Source organism: Trachypithecus francoisi, unplaced genomic scaffold, assembly GCF_009764315.1.
Source record: "Trachypithecus francoisi isolate TF-2019V2 unplaced genomic scaffold, Tfra_2.0 Lachesis_group3, whole genome shotgun sequence".
In the NCBI taxonomy this organism is placed as follows: domain Eukaryota; kingdom Metazoa; phylum Chordata; class Mammalia; order Primates; family Cercopithecidae; genus Trachypithecus; species Trachypithecus francoisi.
The window spans coordinates 110,718,268-110,725,411 of NW_022681468.1; the positions used below are offsets into that span (position 1 = coordinate 110,718,268).

The window sequence follows — 7,144 nt, forward strand, 5'->3', positions numbered from 1 at the left end:
TCTTTGGTACCAACAGGATAACCCTATTGGACATGTTTTTTGATATTTTCCCAAAATGCAAGTGTTTTTTAAAAAGGTAGGCTCAAAATAGTCTACTCCCTATTCCTACTCTCAGTGTGAGCGCTGGTCTGTTCATTTGGGCAGTTTCTCCCCATAGCATTTATGGTATAACATTACATCTTGAGGAGGGGTATCTGGTGCATTTAAAATAATCCATAGGTAGTAAGAGAGAGGAGTTGCCTCTTAGGAATTTAACCTCTTGAGATTTTCATTCTACCCAAATTCTATCACAAAACCATCTGGCTAGTTTATAACTCTGGCTCATAATTACTTAATAACTATATCTTTCCCTCCCTTCCTTCTTTCCTCTTCCTCCCTCCCTCTTTCTTTCTTCTTTCTCCCTCTCTCTCTCTTTTTGTTTGTTCGTTTTTGGTTTTTTTTTTTTTTGAGATGGAGTCTTGCTCTTGTTGCCCAGGCTGAAGTGCAATGGCGTAATCTCAGCTCACTGCAACCTCTGCCTCCTTGGTTCAAATGACTCTCCTGCCTCAGCCTCCCAAAGTGATGGGATTACAGGCATGAGCCACTGCGCCTGTCTGCCCTCTTTCTTTCCTCCTTTCTCTTTTCTTTTTCTTTTTTTCTCTTCCTTTCTTTCTTTTCTTTTTCTTTTTCTTTCTTTTCTTTCTGCTTTTGAGACAGAGTCTCTTGCTCTGTCACCCAGGCTGAAATGCAGTGGCACAATCATGGCTCATTGCAGCCTCGAATTCCTAGGCTCAAGAGATCCTCCTACCTCAGCCTCCTGAGTAGCTGGGACTACAGGCATGCACCACCATGCTCAGCTAATTTTTTATTTTTTGTAGAGATGGAGTTTTGCCATATGGCCCAGGCTGGTCTCAAACTCCGAGGCTCAAGTGATCCTCCTGCCTTGACCTCCCAAAGTGTTAGGATTACAGGTGCAAACCACTGCACCTGGTTAGATTATTTCTCTTACCATGTTGCTCTAATTTCTCTATGTTTTAATTGATTGCCCCCAGGAACCTCTTTCTCTCCAACTAGTGAGCTCCATCTGTTGAAAATTACGGAAACTAGGGCTAGGCACAGTGGCTCAGGCCTCTAATCCCAGCACTTTGGGAGCACAAGGTAGGAGGACCACTTGAGTCCAGGAGTTTGAGACCAGATGGGCAACATATCCAGACCCCATCTCTACAAAATTAAAATACAAAAAAAATTAGCCAGGCATGGTGGCACACTCCTGCAGTCCTAGCTATGTGGGAGGCTAAGGCAGGAGGATCACTTGAGCCTGGGATGTCAAGACCACAGTGAGTTTTGATCATGCCACCAAACTCCAGCCTGGGTGATGAGTGAGAACCTGTCTTAAAAAAAAAAAATTAGGGAAGCTGTCCTAGTGGGTCCCAGGTTCATATTTCAACTTTACCAAAAATTCCCTCTGTGAGTGACACAAGTTACTTCCCTTCTCAGCACCTCAGTTTTCCTCTGTGTAATATGTGACTATTGGACTCTGATATTCACCTACCTTTGTAGCTTAAGTGTTTCAGAAATCCAGGATTCTGTGAGTACCTCTTCCGTCTTGTAACTCCTGTCCAGTGTGGTCAGTGTGCTCTGAATAAGATGCAGGGATAGAGTCTTTTAGCAAAGCAAAGAGGGAAAATAATGAGTTGAGGAAAATAACGAGACAGGGAAAGTCAGAGAGAAGAGGCACTTGAGAAGGAAGTCAATCAGAGCAAGAATGCAAATGAAAATAAGAGGAGAAAAAGGGGACACAGACCACATATCAACAAGGGAAAGTATTCTTTTCTCCCATACAGCTCTGTTTCTTCCCTACCAGCTCCAGACCCCTATTTTTAATTTTCATTTACTTTTATATATTCTATTTATTCTTTTATTTTATTTTTAAAATTTTTAGCGACACAATCTTGCCCTGTTGCCCAGGCTGGAGTGCAGTGGCATGATTATGGCTCGCTGCAGCCTCAACTTCTGGATGCTCAATTGATCCTCTTGCCTCAGCCTCTTGAGTAGTTGAGACCACAGGCATGCATTACCGTGCCCAGCTAATTTTTTTCACTTTTTATAGATACAGAATCTCGCTATATTGCCCAGGCTGGTCTCGAACTCCTAGGTTCAAGTGACCCTCTTGCCTCAGTTTTCCAAGGTGTTGGGATTATAGGTGTGAGCTACCACGCCCAGCTACCAGACCCCCTATTTACATCCAATCTCTTTCCCAAACAGAACATTATTCCCTTGCAGTCTTGTTGTTGTTGTTGAGACAGAGTCTCACTCCATCACCTAGGCTGGAGTGCAGTGGTGTGATCTCGGCTCACTGCAACCTCTGCCTCCCGGGTTCAAGCGATTCTTCTGCCTCAGCCTCCTGAGTAACTCCTGAGTAGTGTGCCACCACAACTGGCTAATTTTTAGTAGAGATGGGCTTTCACCATGTTGGCCAGGCTGGTCTCAAACTCCTGGCCTCAAGTGATCTGCTTGCCTTGGCCTCCTAAAGTGCTGGGATTACAGGTGTGAGCCACCACGCCCTTTTTCTTATGAGATAATTGTAGATTCACCTGCAGTTGTAAGAAATAATAGACAGATCACACGTACCCTTTCTACAGTTACGCCATGGTAACATCTTCCAAAACTATTGTGTAATATTACAGCCAGAATGTTAACATTGATACAGTCAACCAATCTGATTTAGACTTCCCCACTTGTACTTCATTTGTGTGTATTTAGTTCTGTGCAGTTTTGTCACACGTGTAGGTTTTGTGTATCTGTCACTATAGTCAAGATACAAAGAGTTCCATCACCACAAGCCTCCCTCTCGTTACCCTTTAATAAACATATACCTCCTTCCCACCGTTTCCCATTCCTAACCCTTGCAGCCACTAATCTATTCTCCATTTCTATAATTTTGTCCTTTCCAAGTTGTTATATCAAATAACATTATATAAAACATGTAGGCTGGGCGCTGTGGCTCACGCCTGTAATCCCAGCACTTTGGCAGGCCGAGGTGGGCGGATCATGAGGTCAGGAGTTCGAGACCAGCCTGGCCAACATGGTGAAACCCTGTCTCTACTAAAAATACAAATACAAAAATTAGCCTGGCATGGTGGCACGTTCCTGTAATCCCAGCTACTCAGGAAGCTGACGCAGGAGAATTGCTTGAACTGGGACCAGGGAGACAGAGGTTTCAGTAAGCTAAGGTTGCACCACTGCACTCCAGCCTGGGCTGCAGAGCGAGACTCCATCTCAAAAAAAAAAAAAAAAAGAAGGATTTTCTCCTGCAGCTATGGCCCAGGCATGGCGACTCCAGGCTCTGTGACTCTGGAGGCCCCCTTTGAATCATCGAAGCCTCCCGTCATTGAGGGGTTTAGCCCACTGTTTACAGCAATCCAGAGGGTTTCAAGGAAAAGTTCCTTCACAAGACGCGCGAGAACACGGTGGTACCCATAGGTTGCCTGGGCACGGCGGCCGCCCTCACCAAAGGCCTCTACTGCTTCCACCAGGGCAACAGCCAGTGCTCATAGCTCAAGATGCTCGCCCGGATCGCTGCCCAGGGCTTCACCGTCGCAGCCATCTTGCTGGGTCTGGCTGCCACCACTATGAAGTCTCCACCCTGAGCCCAGGGTCTTGAAACCTCTGCAGAAATCATTCCAAAATCCAGGAGCAACCACTGGCCCTACCATGGGACTTACTCCCTCCTCTCCTTTGAGAGGTCCCTGTGTCGTTGGGGGAGGAAGTGACCCTTTGTGTAACCGTAACTGAAAGATATTTTCAAAAATCCCAGATTTTGTTGTTTGAATGTTACATACTTCTATTTGTGCCACATCTCCCCTCCACTCCCCTGCTTAATAAACTCTAAAAAAAAAAGTAAAAAATTACATACATACTGTATGTAATCTTTTAGGATTGCTTTTATTAACTAGGCATATTTGTATGGGAAGGGGGATTTTTTTTTTTCTTTTTTGAGATGGAGTCTCGCCCTGTCACCCAGGCTGAAGTGCAATGGCAAAATGTAGGCTCACTGCAACCTCTGCCACCCGGATTCAAGCAATTCTCCTGCCTCAGTCTCCCAAGTAGCTGGGATTACAGACACGCACCATCACCCCCGGCTAATTTTTTGTATCTTTAGTAGAGACGGGGGTTTCACCACGTTGGCCAGGCTGGTCTCGAACTCCTGACCTCATGATCCGCCCACCTCGGCCTGCCAAAGTGCTGGGATTACAGGCATGAGCCACCACGCCTGGGCAGGAAGGTTTTTAAGATACAGAAAAGTACAGAGCATGATATTGCAAACAAATATGTTCGTACCACAGAATCAACACTGACTGTTGTTAATATTTTTTTTATATTTGCTTCACTTTTTTTTTAAAGAGAGACAAGGTCTCACTCTGTCACCCAGGCTGGAGTGCAGGTGCAGTGGCACTGTCATAGCTCACTGCAGCCTCGATCTCCTGGGCTCACATGATTTTCTTGCCTTAGCCTCCCTAGTAGCTGGGACTAGAGGCACAGGCTACCATACCTGGCTAATTGTTTTAAAGTTTTTGTAGAGATGGAGTCTTGCTCTGTGGCCCAGGCTGGTCTTGAATTCCTGGGCTCAAATGATCCTCCCACCTCAGCCTCCCAAAGCACTAGGTTTACAGGCATAAGATACTGTGCCTGGCTGTCTTTATTATTATTATTATATAAAAGAAAGAATGTATTATAAAGTTGGAATCCCTTCTAATCCTCGTCCTTACTTCTGTTAGTCATAAGCAGCTACTAGTATGAATATGGTCTCCTTTCCTTCCTTCCTTCCTCCTTCCTTCCTTCCTTCCTTCCTTCCTTCTTCCTTCCTTCCCTCTTTCTTTCTCTTCCTTCCTTCCTTCCTTCCTTCCTTCTTCCTTCCTTCCTTCCTTCCTTCCTTCCCTCTTTCTCTTCCTTCCTTCCTTCCTTCCTTCCCTCTTTCTTTCTCTTCCTTCCTTCCTTCCCTCCCTCTTTCTTTTCCTTCCTTCCTTCCTTCCTTCTTCCTTCCTTCCTTCCTTCCTTCCTTCCTTCCTTCCTTCCCTCCTTCTTCTTTTCTTTTTTCAACAGAGTTTTGTTCTTGTCACCCAGGCTGGAGTGCAATGGCATGATCTCAGCTCACTACAATCTCCACCTCCCAGGTTCAAGCTATTCTCCTGCCTCAGCCTCCCAAGTAGCTGGGATTACAGTCACCCACCACCATGCCCAGCTAATTTTTGTATTTTTAGTAGAGACAGGGTTTCACCATGTTGACCAGGCTGATCTCGAACCCCTGACCTCAGGTGATCCACCTGCCTCGGCCTCCCAAAGTGCTGGGATTACAGGCATGAGCCACTGCGTCCCATCTGTCTGTGGTATATTATAATTTATACACTTTGATTTCTATTATTATTATTGGCTTTTTTTTTTTTTTTTTTTTGAGATGGAGTTTATTTTTTTTGCCCAGGCTGGAGTGCAGTGGTGTGATCTCGGCTCACCCCAACCTACGCCTCCTTGGTTCAAGCAATTCTCCTGCTTCAGCCTTCTGAGTAGATGGGATTATAGGCATGAGCCACCAGGGCTGGCTAATTTTGCATTTTTGGTAGACATAGGGTTTCTCCATGTTGATCAGGCTCGAACTCCCAACCTCAGGTGATCTGCCCACCTCAGCCTACGAAAGTGCTGGGATTACAGGTGTGAGCCACTGCACCTGGCCTGATTTCTATTATTGTGCATAATTTTTACAACAAATCTGTAAAACAAGGTTTCCATTTACAGATCAGGAAACTAATAGCCTTGAAATGATTTTCTCAGTGGTAGGTGGTAGTGGTAGGTTAGCACTGGGGAAGCAAGCTTACAGTTTGATGTTTACCCACTAGTACTACCTCCTTCAAAGCTGATCACAAATCATGATAGTGAAAGAAGCTTTGAAACTACGGATCTATAACTCCCTTTTATAGGACTGGGAGGGACCTTAATTAAGACCCTTCTATTTACAGAGGAGGAAACTGAAGCCCAGAGATACCAAGATTTGGAGCAGGTCACACCTTGGTGCTTGTGGAAGGACTAAGAGAACAAACCCGGCTCTGACTCCCCGCCCTTTCTCCATCCCACCTCCTGCTGCCCCAGCCAGGAGGCTAGATCTCAGAATGCAGTCAGAAAAATCCCTTACTGAGAAATATTAAGACTAGACTGCTAAGAAGAAATATTAACAGTTCCATAGAAAATGACAAAAAGTATGCATATATAGTTTATGAAAAAAGAGAACAAAGTTTTTAAAAAGTTTGACTTAACCATTGCCAGGTAAGAACTGCAAATTAAAGGAAAAACTGTTTGAACTCAGTTGACAATGACTTTTTTTTAGCTAATACTCATTGTTTTGAGGTGTGGGCTTTGCTGAATGACTGAAAGACACTCTTGTAGCTTGTAGAAGTAAAACTATTACACTCTTTCAAGAAAGCAATTGAGTATTGTGTATTTAAAACCTTAAAAATATTTAAGGCTTCGATCTAACAATCTGAATTCTAGGGAAGTTTTCAAAAATAATCAGGTATGTGGTCAAAGAATATTACATGCAACATTATTTATAATATTGAAAAATTGATCATCTTGTTATGACTCAAGTAGAATATGGTTTAATAAATCAGTGTAAATTTATGTGATGTGATGTTATGCAACTGTTAAAATCATAGCTTGGAATATTATTTGATAACCTGGGAAAAGGCTTGTGATATGTTAGGTGAAAAGGAGATTTCAAAACTAAATAATCTGATTTTAAAATTATTATTAGTAGTGCACTGAGAAACAGGTTGGAAAGGAATCAGTTAGAGGCTATCATTTCTGGATACTCAGTCTTGGAACATACCCTGCTCTTAATAAGGTGTACACTTTTATTTGTTGCTTGAATAAGCAAATGAATAAATGGTGGGATTATGGATAATTTAAATTTTCTTTTCCATAGGTTTTGGAATTTCCCAAATTTTATGAGAATATTTTTATTATCATAAAAATTAACCAGGCAAGGTGCAGTGGCTCACGCCTGTAATCCTAGCACTTTGGGAGGCTGAGGTGGGTGGATTGCCTGAACTCAGGAGTTCAAGACCAGCCTGGCAACAGAGTCAAACCCCGTCTACACTAAAATACAAAGAAAATT

At 43.5% G+C, this 7,144-nt stretch overlaps 1 protein-coding gene and 1 pseudogene across 1 annotated transcript in view; both read left to right on the forward strand.

Moving 5' to 3' along the window:
- LOC117070328 (A disintegrin and metalloproteinase with thrombospondin motifs 7-like) overlaps positions 1-7,144 on the forward strand; it is a 684,711-nt gene that overhangs the window by 558,145 nt on the left and 119,422 nt on the right.
- Positions 3,310-3,887, forward strand: LOC117070323 (annotated as a pseudogene).